The sequence below is a fragment of the Haliotis cracherodii genome, unplaced genomic scaffold (assembly GCF_022045235.1).
Source record: "Haliotis cracherodii isolate W230 unplaced genomic scaffold, xgHalCrac1.p SCAF_11, whole genome shotgun sequence".
Lineage (NCBI taxonomy): Eukaryota > Metazoa > Mollusca > Gastropoda > Lepetellida > Haliotidae > Haliotis > Haliotis cracherodii.
Genome location: NW_027266266.1, coordinates 48,175,619 through 48,190,274, shown reverse-complemented (window position 1 = coordinate 48,190,274; position 14,656 = coordinate 48,175,619). Strand labels below are relative to the sequence as shown.

At 37.5% G+C, this 14,656-nt stretch overlaps 2 long non-coding RNA genes across 2 annotated transcripts; one reads left to right on the top strand and one right to left on the bottom strand.

The window, feature by feature from the left end:
• Positions 1-927: 927 nt before the first annotated feature.
• Positions 928-5,651, bottom strand: LOC139455918 (uncharacterized). Its single transcript, XR_011652506.1, has 3 exons — positions 5,548-5,651; positions 5,167-5,250; positions 928-1,922 (listed from the first exon to the last, which is right to left on the bottom strand). It is a non-coding gene; the product is annotated as an uncharacterized lncRNA (long non-coding RNA).
• Positions 5,652-5,862: 211 nt separating this feature from the next.
• LOC139455917 (uncharacterized) lies at positions 5,863-8,171 on the top strand. Its single transcript, XR_011652505.1, has 3 exons — positions 5,863-6,054; positions 6,724-6,814; positions 7,499-8,171. It is a non-coding gene; the product is annotated as an uncharacterized lncRNA (long non-coding RNA).
• Positions 8,172-14,656: the final 6,485 nt, after the last annotated feature.

Below are 14,656 nucleotides of genomic sequence, written 5' to 3'. Positions count from 1 at the left end.
ATTCTTGATAGGAAATGAAATACCTGTAACTTGATGTTAATAGTTGAATGCACAATGCTCGTATGCGAGCTCTGGATAAGGTAGCTAAATAACACTTGTATTAGAAGAACTGCGGTAATGCGCGAAACTGCATTACCGTAATACATTTACAATACGTCTACCATTAATGTTGCATTATTTCAGCTGTTATAAGATTGAAGCGAAATGCTTATTGATTTATATTCTGAGTAGTTATGTCATAAGAAACCACGATGTTATGACAATTATTTGTAATGATATAATTTATGATTATTAGATATGATTATGTGATTAATTGAATTGAAATGTTTATTACACACTGCACCTGAATAAATCTTGGAATGCTAGCAGCTCTGATCACAGCAAAAAAATGCAGTTTCCGGTATCCGGATACCTGCCGGATACCACCGGACACTTACCCAAAACGCGTCCGGGTATCCGGTGGCAGAAACCTTGCCGGATACCAGATCCGTGGTATCCGGCATGGACACCTCACCTGAAAGTATGTCACCTGGAATCCGGGTATCCGGCACCGGATACCTCACCGGATACCTCAATCTGGTTGTCCAGGGATCCGGCACCGGATACCTCATTCTGAGTTTCCCAAAACATGTCACAATTTGGGGGGTGCATTTTGTTCAATTAAGTGTGAAACACCTAAAAATATATTGGAAACTAACCATGAAAATTGAACAATGCTGAAGGTATCCGGCAGGTATCCGGATGCAATTTTTCGAGATGTCTTTCTCCTAGTAAATAATGTTAGCCTGGGCATAGCAGACAGCTGTAGTAATATTCTGTGTTATTTTGGTTGTAAATATCCCCTTAAAGTTGAGATCTATGGGCAGGTACTTTTGGTGAAAACATTTTTCAAATTCATATATATTTCATTTTAGATGTTCAGCGTATTAAATGAAAAGCATTCAGTCCTGGTATGATGGTATCCTTACATTTCATCTTCATATTCCCAGTTTGTTCTAGCTTCTCGTGGTTGAAGCGCTCGATTCACCACATCGGTACATTGCTTGGTGTCACCCATCATTATATTGTTGGAATTTTGCTCATAAAGTGACATAACACCATATTCACTCTGACAAAACAAATGAAAGTCATTGGCTATGTGCTCACTTGGGCCTTTGTTCCTGGTGAGATTAAAAGATTATTTTGGAACTGTATCAGTACTTGTTACATCTTGACAGACGAGTTTCATTGAAGTTTGAAACAGAATATCATTAACCCAAATGGGTGCATCCACAGAAAACACCTAATAAAGTACCGGTACATAAAAATATCAATGTAATTTTTCTACTGACATGGAACTAAAAACTTCATTCAGTGAGCTGTATTAATTGTAGGAAAACATTCAGGGCATTAGTATATTTGATATATGTTAGCACCTATGTTATGAATGATCAATATCATATTTCTTTAAAGAAGCAAAACAAAAAAAGTTGTTAAGATAACAAATCATATTTATTGATTTTATGACATTTCATTGGTTCAGTAACCAAAGGTGTTTGCAAGAACATTCAAAAACAGAAACAGATGCTTCAATGCCATTTTCTAAATAAACAAATCGGTCAAATCTCAGAAGAATTTCAAGGGAGAAGAATATCTGAAGTCAATTATGTTTGTGCAGTAAACCACAAAAGTCATTCAGATTTGTATAGTCAGCGTCAGTGTACACCACATAAACATAGTCTCACTGCTGTGGTATTAATTCCTTTAGACTTGATTAATGTCGTAATAAAACAACCTACAGAATCACACTGATGTGGCATTATTCATTCAGAATCATCACTTTCTGAGGTGAACCTGCTAGTTGTTCTGGGGAGGATTATTCATCACCCTGAGAGTCCTTTGTATGACTTGTCTGATCTGGTGTCATTGTGAAATCCAGGTGCCTGAAACAATTTATAACATCTTTAAAATCTTGTTATTAAAAATATAAGAAACACACATATATTGACCAAGGGTAAAAAGTTGGTTTCTCAATGAGTAAGGTAATGACAGTTTATCAAGCAACTGTTAACCAAACCATGTTAACCAATGTAAAAAAGCCATAGCAAACAGTAAATTTTACAGAAAATACAAAATTGTAATTGATCTTCTGAAAACAATTCCTGTAGTGCCATAAGGCAGGCTCACCTGAATTTTTCTCAAATGTTTGCATTACATCAAAACATAAGGAAGGGTAAACAAGGCAATGCAAATTGCATAAAATAGGTTCTTATACATAAAAACAGAACTACCGTATTTGATGTAATAAGTGCCTCGCTCTAATAAGCGCCCACGGGAATATTTGCTAATATATTGGCTAGTTAACAATCCCAATTAGCACCCTTTCCAATTGATCAATGTATACAACGCTTATTTATTTGCATATCATACACATTCGTGTGTGATATGCACCCTTAAGTATGGGGAATTTCATTCTGGAAAAATATATTTGTCGTACATTAACATTTCAGGCTGCCAGCATAAAGCACAAAATTTTGAGAGCGCCCTGGGCGCTTATTCTGTCGAATACGGTATTCATAATTATCAAAACTTTCAATCACACAAGTCATGTAAGTGATCTCAAAATATTATATAATGAGTGTGCAAATTAGTATAGTTCCACACAACTTTTAGCAATATTCCAGCCATATATCTGCGGGGACACCAGAAATGGGCTTTTCACACAGTACCCATGTGGGGAACAGAACCCAGTGCTTCGGAGAACGCATTACCCACTAGGCTACCAAATACAAATATCATCTCAAATACAAAAGTAAGTAACATTAGGATTTCATAAAACAGATATTTTCACCAAATATCAAGTCACTATACAACTGATCATTATTTCAGTAGTTCTATTTGGTTTTGGAACTTTTCAAGGGTCATTGTAAAAATATGTGTATTCCTATTTGAATACTCGTTTGATCGTTATAAAGTTACACAGTATTGCATCTATCGTCTGTTTCTAAATACAGTGGAACCCATCTTTGACTTGTGTGACATGATTGAATCATACCCCAATTGAATCATACCCCAAGTGCATTGTTATGCATCTGCACAGAGTGGTCAAAGTCCTTGTCACACACATAGTTTGCTACAAGGCAGAATCCAATACAGTTGAGACATCAGGTTGTATCCAGACAAACTGTCTGATAATCTCAAGTATGGTCTTGGTAGGATCAAGGGATGTAGCTAATCCTAAATAAACATTACACAAATGACATAATCTCTTCTACAGAACACTTGATCAAAGCCTGCCCCACCTTTGATGTTTATCATCTTGTTACGCTCACAACAGCTCATTAGCAAGATGAACTCAATGTCAACTCATGGTGGATTAGGGATTAACAGGGCAATTAGTGTCAGGTGGGTATTATCACTGCAATTATCTGTTAATTACTTAATTGAGTAGTGACAGCTTAGTTAGTTTCCAACCATACTGACAAGTCAGTTTACAGTTTACTAGTAACATGTTTCTGTGGACCAAGGAAATGTATCTTGCCAGATACTTAAAAAGTTCTACTCATAAGTAATAAAATAATGTCAGTTTTGATATGCAATTCTCCCTTCAAAGACATTTAACATTTGATATACATAAACTGTCTGTTGAAACTATGATGATGCTAATATACAAGTCGCACAAAACAACTAATTCATATACTGGTACCTAGCCAAACATACATATTTTTTATACGCGTATGCACATGCTTGTACATATATACCTCTACTGGCACATCACACATACAAACAATCATTAGATGGATGTAATGGTTCAAAAATATTTTACATACACAAACAAGTGAACAGATTCTGTAATAGCATGGTTAATATTGGGAGATGTTTAAGCATTTCCATTTTCACAGAATCGAAGGCATATCCTTTCAGGACTCAGATCAGCTTGTAGTGATTTAAATTCACATAAAAATGATTCATGTGAAATGACCTATCCCACATGTGTGGCACCTGTTATAAAAATACCATTCATTACTTATATGTGTATGACAAATTATGCTATTATTAGAAATAATAGGTAGTATTATTATACAGCATGGATATTAGTGATTTAAATTCACATAAAAATGATTCATGTGAAATGACCTATCCCACATGTGTGGCACCTGTTATAAAAATACCATTCATTACTTATATGTGTATGACAAATTATGCTATTTTTAGAAATAATAGGTAGTATTATTATACAGCATGGATATTAGTGATTTAGATTCACATAAAAATGATTCATGTGAAATGACCTATCCCGCATGTGTGGCACCTGTTATAAAAATACCATTCATTACTTATTTGTGTGTCCAAATTATGCTATTATTAGAAATAATAGGTATTATTATTATACAGCGTGGATATAAGAAAGCTTTATATGGAATTGTTGAAAATTATGTACAGGAAAACATTGAAATAAATCAATCAATACGTGCATTTATCTCAGAATCTGGTAGATTTAATCAATATGGACTTCTCCTTCATTATCTAATAACTGATAGTTTGCAATAGTATAGAATTAGTATTATATTATTAATTATTTTGTATTTGAGCATCATTTAGATAAGCCAATGAAAAAAATATATGTTTAAAACACATGTAGTAGAACATATTGCAATAGTTAAGACCCGAAAAGAAGTTATGTGTAGGATCCTCAAAATGGTATCCACAAGAGCAGGTTGTAGAATCATGTTGGTGTTTGTTGTTTAACTCTGCACTCAGCCATATTCCAGCTAAATGACGGCGGTCTGTAAATAATCAAGTCTGGACCAGACTATCCAGTGATTGACATCATGAGCATCCATCCACACAATTGGGATACAATGACATGGATCAACCAAGTCAGCGAGCCTGATCAGCCAATCCATTAAGTTATCTCTTACAACTAGCATAGGTTGATCATGTTGATAGGGACTAACTTCAACCTGGAATCCCAATGTGAGTATGTATGCGGCTGTTAGCTTTGTTTGATGTTTAACGCCACACTCAGCAATATCGCAGCTATGTGGCAGGAATCAAACCTGCATGGGTCTTCAGCACGAAGAGTGAACGCTTCAACCACTAGGCTACCCCACCACCCAAAATTCCCCCATGATAAAGTTGTCATCATGGTTATTGTTCAGCTAGTTCAAGTGAAAATGTTCATACCCTTAAAATGTCTTATCTTCCACTTCACGATGATCTCTGATGCAAAACTTCCCTGTCATTAAAGCTGTTCTTGATTCTTCACATCTGGAAAAATATGTTGAGGCTATTAATCATCTTACAGAGTAAAGGGAGTATATGAAATAAGACAGTGAGTCACATTAGCATACAAATTATCCAGTTAAAGTAAACATATTTCTTCATTATATACATAAGCAAATACTAACATATGATAGACAGGCTACTTGTTATATAAAAATATAATTATATCCTGATACATTTACTTACATGTTGGCTATGAAAGTTAATGTGTCACATGTGACAGGCTTACATGTGGTAAATTACTTTAATACGTGATCATTGTAATATTCACATATTCCTTACCTTAATGTGTCACTTCAGCTGCCAGCATTACCTCAGCTGCAATCTCAATATTTGGCCAATTTTGACAAAATGACCGATCGTGTTCAGTGTATAAGCTGGGCCTCGTCTCTAATATAACTTGGCGCAAGTTGACGACGCGCATAGAGAGCCGGGAACCAGCTTATGTCGTGTTAAACTGGTTCTGGGCTCCCTATGCGCATCGCCAACTTGCGCCAAACAATATTGTGATATTAGAGACGGGGGCCCAGCTTTGTGTTAACCCGGAACAAGCCAATTTACCCATATTCCCCTGCGGTCCAGGGCGCCATTTTAGAACATGGACGTAAACAAACCTCGTGTATCGATATACACAGTCATGCTTGATTACGATAAGCTTACCTCGTGTATCGATACATTGTTCTCATTCACCTCCACCACGGAAATGCCGGCCGAAGTTCCTCTGAGCCATCCACAACGCGGAAGTCAACAGTATTTGGAAAGGCGATTGGCAGCAAATGCGGATGCCAGGTACGTAGCAGGGCTTCGTGACCTTATGATTTCCGTGCAGAGATCTTATGGAACGGATTGATTTTGATATTTTCCTGCTCTACATACTTTACCGTAAACGCCAAGGGTCCTTTTTTTAGTATTATGGTCAACTGTTTGTTATGACGACAAGGATTTGCATAAGGGGCGTAATGGATTTGTGGTCAAAACAAGATGATCCAAATTAGATCCGCTTTTTATAGATAATGAAGAAATGTACAAAGATCTAGGAACGATTATTAACTCTAAACTTTTGTGGGATGCTAATACAGACTATAATTTACAATAATGGCCACCAAAGACTTTACTTTTTTTACGCTTAACATATTTTTATAATTACACTGTTATGTCCTTGTTTTGTATAAGCTTCATAACTAAATAATTCAATATTTCATGGAATGACTCTGACCTTGGCGAGGATCTTTTTTGCAACAAGTGATTCCCTATGTAAAGTGTATGTTGAATGACCCAATAATTGTTTGACAGTTGTTAAATATGGGATTATGTTTTATCTCTGAATGTTTGGGATGAAATATTTTAATAAGGACAGTTCTAAGTTGGAAACTCAACTGGGGCCTTTTCAATTGAATTCAATGTACAGCATGTACAGTTTGGATATTTCTGTAATGTGAATGCTACTTATTTTTGCAGAATGTCTGGATGAATGAATGAGTCAGTCATCTGCACAGCATCAATGGAAAAAGGGAAGCAATGAGGAACAAGAGAAGAGTAGCAGTGAGTGGTAAATATTTGAAATTATTCTGTTTGGTTCATCATGTTCATGTAGCTATTCTGCAAATATTTTTTCAGTTTGCTTGTTCTTTATCACCTGTTGGCATGGATGGCCTAATTATCAAAGGCACCACAACTTGCTGTGCATAGTTGCATCTCTTGGGCTTGACAGAAACCAATGGTCGTGGGTTTGAATCAAAGGTAGCATCATACACTTGCTTGTGGGTTTCATCAAAGTGGTAAACATGTAAGACCTGCATCACTTCGGGCTCTCTTCCCATTTCACTCATTTAACACCACATCCAACAATAGTTCAGCTAAATGACAAGGATTATAAATAATCAAATCTCAAATCTCAACTAGGCAAACCAGTGAGTAATGTTATGAGCTCGATCCAGACGCACCGATGATGACTGTTATGGACAACATCCCACGTTATTGGGTACGATTACGAGCGATCAATGAGCCCACTTGCTACCTCATCTATTACTTTGGCTTGTATGGGAAGCATTTTTAAGAGATGTCAGTTAATGATTGTTTCAACTCATCAGCATGGAACAATATATATCTCAAATGTTTGGTATATAACAAAACTCAAAGATGATAAATTAAGTGAATTTGCTGCCTTTTATCTGTAAGTACATGTTGCAACAATTCTTTTCTATTGCTACAATCTTTATACATAATTTTGCAGAAACTGAAGTCCAGCTTGAGATACCCGGATGACTGGTTGACAGTCTGGAAGGACCCTTCCAGATATCAGAAGTGATAGGCAGACAGTGATGAGGAGAATCCTGTTATTTCAATGGGGGCCTACCAAGAAGTTATATCCCAGTTGACACTGGGACACACTCACAAAGGCTGGTCTGGCTAATGCGAGAAGACCAACCAATGCCAAGTCGGAGTGGGACCCTTCAAGGACGTTGAAGAAATTATTGTCTTTGGCCATGTGGTAATCACTTGAAAGGAATGATGTTTGCGACTACTTGTCTATAAATGTGGACCCAAACACCAATTAGAATGTTCACAATTCTACTAACACAATGCAACAGGGATAGAGCCGATCTGGCCTCCCCTCATCCTGGTTCCTGTTTTTCCATGGCAATATAGAAGGGAAAGGATATTTGAGGGCAAGTAACTCTGAACTGGTGAGCATGGTCTGCTTATGCTTTCAAGCGAACAGTTATCCCACTCTGTTATGAGTATTGAAGAATAGGAGGAAATTGCATACTGCATCAGGAACCATCATGTGAACAATGTTCAGTGTGTGATATAGGCATATAAATAAAAGAAATTGATAATTTGTTTGTTGTTTATGTTTCTTTAGCCAGGTGTGTAAATGGGGATTTTCCAATATTTTGCCTCAGTTTGATAGCCACAGTTATCGGATGAAACCATGCATTGCTTGGACATCTTTGGAATAACACATTGATCTGCTATGTCAAAGGTCAATGTCATAGCCAGACAAAAAAATTGTTAATGGCCAAACTCTTCCTTAGGGCAGGGATAGAAGTTGGCAACAGGTCATACACTTACTAGTGGTTACTTTACAGACATCTGCCGGGGGGTTATGTCATCTTTCTGATGACTCTTGTTCTCTAATGTGCCTTTTCCTGCAGAAGTCTAAATAACTCTTACTCATATAGTTGTATATCATTGTCATATGTTTGTCAATGTTATACTGAATGAAGCAATTTACAATTGTTTTTGAAATAGTCGCAACTGATATTGAAGGTCAGATTAGCTTTCAATGTCTTTCAGTAAAAATGTTCACAGTAACTGAGGAACAGCTCTCTGTAGTGTGATGAAATCTGGTACATGTCACCCTCAGAGTGAGGCATATTGTGTTTCAAACTTAAATGAAGCTGGTATGCTCATAACAAGTACTTGTACCTTTACAAATAATCACATTATCATCTCACTGGGACCAAAGGCCCAAGTGAGCACACAGTCGATGAGTTTATACTTTCACTCAGAACAATCTGGAAGTCTGAACATGAAATTTAAGGATATCATCATACACGTATTAGAACTGATGTTTGTTCATTAAACAGCTTAACATCTAAAAAGATTGAAAAAATTGTCTTCTCCAAAAGTACATGCCCATAGATCTCAACTTTAAGGGGATATTTACAACTAAAATGACACAGAATGTTACTACAGCTATCTGATATGCCCAGGCTAACATCATTTACCAGGATTGCATCCGGATACCTGCCGGATTCCTTCAGCAATGTTCAATTTTCATGGCTAGTTTCCAATATATATTTAGGTGTTTCACACTTAATTGAACAAAATGCACCCCCAAATTGTGACATGTTTTTGGAAACTCAGAATGAGGTATCCGGTGCCGGATCCTTGGTATCCGGTGCCGGATCCTTGGACACCCAGATTGAGGTATCCGCTGCCGGATACCCGGATTCCAGGTGGCATACTTTCAGGTGAGGTGTCCATGCCGGATACCACGGATCTGGTATCCGGCTTGGTATCTGCCACCGGATACCCGGACGCGTTTTGGGTAAGTGTCCGGTGGTATCCGGCAGGTATCCGGATACCGGAAACTGCATTTTTTTTGCTGTGGATGTCATCATTTATTCTCAATTCTTCCATTCTATTTTAAGGAAAAATTACCGTGAGACAGCACGTTCTCAGTGCCAAGGACAGTTCATTTCATGCAAAACTCCGTCAATTGAATGAATACGTTTGAATTTCACCTCATGCTTTCAGGCATATCTGTTTACAACAAATGACAAGTTTATTTGTATTACAGGCCTCGTGGCCCAAAGTACTGCACATACAAAGCATTTCCAGTACGCTTGTATACGCAGCAATACGCCATAAACACAAATTTGTGGACACATGTCATCTAAAAACACTTCGCAATATTTATATGTGTGAAGTCCTTTTTAGATATAGAACACACTCTTCTTGAGACAAGATGATATTTTCTCTGCTTGCTTTATGATGCGGACAAACAAGGAGGAAATTTTCATGACAATGCGTGCATAATAACATTTTCGGATCAACTTGCAACTTCAATCGTTTATGTTGTATTTTCAACTTATGAGATGACCAACGAAACATGCAAAATAATAGCATAAATCCTTACAATTAAATAATTCAGTTACATATTTTCAACTTCTAGGACTTATAACCACTACACAAATTCAAAAAGGAAGGTCTTGAAATATGATCATGCAAATTAAGAAACTCTACGTCCTCACATCTCTGCTAAACATATTAAAACATATTTTAACATTACCACAGTCTTGAGTAATCGAGATATATGAAAACCCCGTCTCGAACAGTAATTTACGTACATGACAACCCAGTTGGTATAAAATGGAGCGGATAGTGTTAGTGAGTGAGCAAGTTTGGTTTAACGCCGCTGTGAACAGTATTCCAGTTATATCAAGGCGTGTGGGAGGAAAACCAGAAGTGATGCAGGTCCAATGCGCTTACAACTTTGGAGAAACCCAGGTGCTGACAAGCCTATAATAATACCATTAAAGGGAAACATGCGGATACATCAATGTTAGCTTACTACTGATACCTACATGTTTGGGACAGGCTATTCAATATTCTGGTCTGGGCCTGGGATATTTGTGTGACATACATTAATGTTTCAATCAATGTTCCAAAAATTCGCCCCTTTTCTCAAAAGGAAGAACCAAACACTTTTTATTGACCCTCAAGATATTACGAAGTATTTGTCAGTTTCTCCAGTGAACGATTTACTTTTTTTGTAAAACCTGATGACAAAGTACTTTTTTCTAGCATTTTTTGGAACAAAATATTTATGGAACAGAATATCAATGGTCTGAACATGCTGTCCAGACTTAAAGAACTATCATAAAAAAAAAAAAAAACATGTTCCCACAGAGGGGAACGGGGGCCTAGTCGTCTAAGGCGCCGCAATTTGCAATGCGGAGTTGCTTCCCTTTAGCCACGATCGTTGAAAACTCCAATTACCCAACATCCAACTGCGTCATTCAGTTAAATGTTTAAAGGCCGGGATCCAAATATGGAAAAAACCCATGGGTTTCCAATAAGCATCTGATTGGCTACTTCTCTGCTGGGAAGATCTTATCTGCCTGTGACAGACAGGACTATAACGGTTATTGGAGACAGACAGGGGCAAAGGTGAAGCATGGAATTTACTACAAAAGTAAACACAAGTGGTTCATAGTAAATTTTGAAATGTGAACTTGAGACTAAAATCCCATTGAAAGAATACAGCATTAATGTTTTCAGTAAAAATGATAAGGCTAACACAAATCTCTACAACATATCATCTTTTATATATTTAATACAACACATTAGAGACTACATACACTTATTACATGAAATACAAAATGTGAAATACCTCAGACCATATAATACATAAAACACTAACAAATGGATGTATGGATATAGTATATGGTACCATACAAAGAAACATTTAAATATTTAATATCCTATTTTATTAATTTAACTGTTGAAAAGGTCAGTTAATTTCATGTACATGTACTCAATATCTAACGTCAATATACAAAATATCTCTTCTTCCATATACACTATACATACATTTCCTCTGTTCTGTTATCAAAAGAAATGTGATAAATTTAAATATCTTGACTTTTCATGTAATGAGGATTAAAAAAATAATTCCTCACATCATTGAATCATTTAGCTTGTATTCCATATCAGAAAATAAATGCACATTAAACATAAATATTCAAATGTCTGTCTGAAACTTTCTGGGAAACACCACTGCGCGTTAAGATATCATTCCCACAAATGTCCCATATATGGTTGATCATGTTGGTTAGGTAACCAAGTGCGAACTAACATTATTACACAATGTGGCATCAAATCACGCTTGTGTCTGGTTCCACTCCATACATAATGTTGGCGGTTAGCTTGCCTCTCCAATGCCAGTCTTTTTCTGTCTAGGTAACGGGTATCCTTCCACACACCTCTATGCATCAACATTGTCCAAAATCGTCTAGAATGCCCCTTCCTTAGAAATGAAATTTGGACATGTACCGGCATTGTGCCATCCTCCCACCACATTTGCTTGTTCAATGGGTTGGTAATGCAAGGTTTACATAAACAATGTGGACACTCTTCCTCTTCCACTCTGTGCTGCACAATGAATTCTTGCTCATCATCATGATCATCATCTGGTGTTGTTGATATATCAGTAGCTGATGGCACAGCCACGACACTGGGCACCTCTATGATATCCCAGTCATGGTCGTGAAACAGATGGTAAATAGTCTCTCTCTGTAAAGGGGTTACCATCAATGTCAGGGACTGGTGTTCCGATGCTTCTCCCATCGTCAATAGTTGTAGAACTATGAATGCATTTTAAAACAATTCTCCACAGAGTCCAACTGACAATAAATTACAATAGACAGCTGCCATAAGGACGGCAATAATTAAAGTCTGACAATTAGAACAAATTTCCCACATAACGGCTCCAAATATTTCCTCGGTAGTGATAGGTGACAGATTTATAATTCTTCTTCTGCCTGGTTCGAGATCTTGGTGCCCCAGAGTTACTGGCATGCCATTGTGAGGTAAAGTCCCAGTCAACATTTTCATTCCAATGACACACAGCTAACTGAGAGCGCATATTGTAGATAGTGTCAGAAAATGATAATCTTTTGTCTTGGAAGACATTCATCACATTATTAAAACTTTCAACATAAAAGGTATCTTTTGCCAAAATGAAATCATCCGGATATTTGTAGACAACCGAATTTTCAATAACTCTCGTCAATAAAGCCACAGCTTTTTCGCTTGTCAAGACAATCCGTGATGGTTCATAATTTTGATCCAGTTTACATCTGGAAGATGCATCACAATCGGAATGATTGTTCTTGTAATGTTCCACGATATTTGATAGTGAAGACCTCAGTTTGGCACTGTCACCATTTACAATTCCGAATTGCAAAATGAAAATGAGTGGTAATTGGTTTGACTTTGTCTGACAGATGTTCATGCCATGTGCTCCCATGTTTGTAGCGAGGCCCAGTGGATACAGCAGTCAACAATTTGGTAACTGATTTCACACCATGCCATAAGTCATTCTGGTTTTGTTTATTAATTGACAAGTTCCGGTCATTGGTGTGCACATTTATTGGGACATCCTTTTCTTTCAAAAAGTTGCAAATTCTTTCAGTCCCAATGCGTTCATGTCTTTGAGATACTGGATCATGTTGTTTGGTGACATGCTCACACACTAATACTTTGTGACTAGCATCTCCAATAGCAACAACGCTGCTATCCTTGGCATTCTTCCGCCAACCATGTCGGGCATCGGACATAATGTTAATACCATCTAAATGTTCATATCCAGCTACTTCTTCCAATAAGGCTGTGTCACAGGAATATTCAAACTAAGATTGAACAATGTTCTTGTAAGAATTCAGTTGATCCTTCCTATATATATATCTTTGTGAGAGACTTCCAATACCGGCAGCTGAACAAAATCTTTTATACTGGACAGGTATGAGACCACTGCTGTAAAATGCATGTCCAAGCTTCTCATTAACTAGGAATTTGTTGTTGGGAAGATATGGTGACGATGCTAAACGGTACTGGTGTGACCTAGAACACCGCACTTTCATCGTTACAGCATGTCCTTTGTAGTTGGTCTGCTTCAGAGACAGTTTACTTCTCTGCTACATCTAGGCACATTTTCATGGATGACTCGGATATGATGTCATCAGTGTCCCCAGCTCCTGCTCTGAGGTGTGTCACGGGTGGATCTTCTGGGACAGTCAGGCAATGGTTTTGGAGGTAGTACGTCAAGACACGATCGAGGACGGCAGCATTATTGGCAGGTATGTTAGTTTCTGCCCGCAAATGTATCTTCACCTGTTTAATCTTTTAAAGAATGCCTCTCTTCACATCATCATTACCAGGTACTTCAATAGTGAAGCGCGCTGATCGCCCACTTGGACCCGCCATAGTAGAAGATCACTTTTATCACTTAGATAATTCAGAAACAAGAGATTTGTTGTCGAAAGTCAGTAGTCAATTGAAAACAAATTGATAATGAAGTCAGTGACTAAGACAAAGGCCTGGCCAGAGTCCACTTTTTAGTGGTAGGGGAGGAGATACATGGCAAAACAACCAAAAATGGTAATTAGAGTGTGTCTAGAATCATCAGTGGTTGAACGTGGGGGTTAAAGGAAATATTTACATTAAATTTACTGAAAGATGACCTAATACCAATAACAAATATATCTTGCACAACTGTCTATATAGAATGAAGGGTCCCCCAAAGTGTGCCATGCTATCATCACAGAGCGGGAGGTCAGTGCATGGGGGGTCAGTTTCACTCCCAGCTGATGGGAGAATGTAATCACGTGAAACCATGAATGAGATTCTCCCTTCCATCCAGACAACTTGCTATGGATACTCACCGCCCTCTGGCTGTCTGACTGACAGGAGGGAAATTCAAATTTGAATCACAAAGTTTATATTTCTTTTCTAAATGCAGACTTATTTGACTATCCTGTACCGATGTTTTTCACAGTATGTATTCCTATCACCCTTGTGCATGGTCCTAACAATTATCATCTTGAAATATTAGACAGTATTCGAAATATTTCATTAAATGTATTTGAATGTTGCTCTGCTCTTAGCTTTAAGACAGTTGGTGCCATACTGGGAGGACACACACCCTGCCTCTTTTATACCGCATGCCTTTAACCTTTTGATCCTAGAATCAAGGGGTGACGACTGGCCATGGAATGTGTCTTGATTTCATTTTGAACTGGTCATGGGTGAACAGGTTAGGGATTTAATTGGTGTATGCTACAACATTATTTTGGCGGCACCGAAGACCATGTGGCTA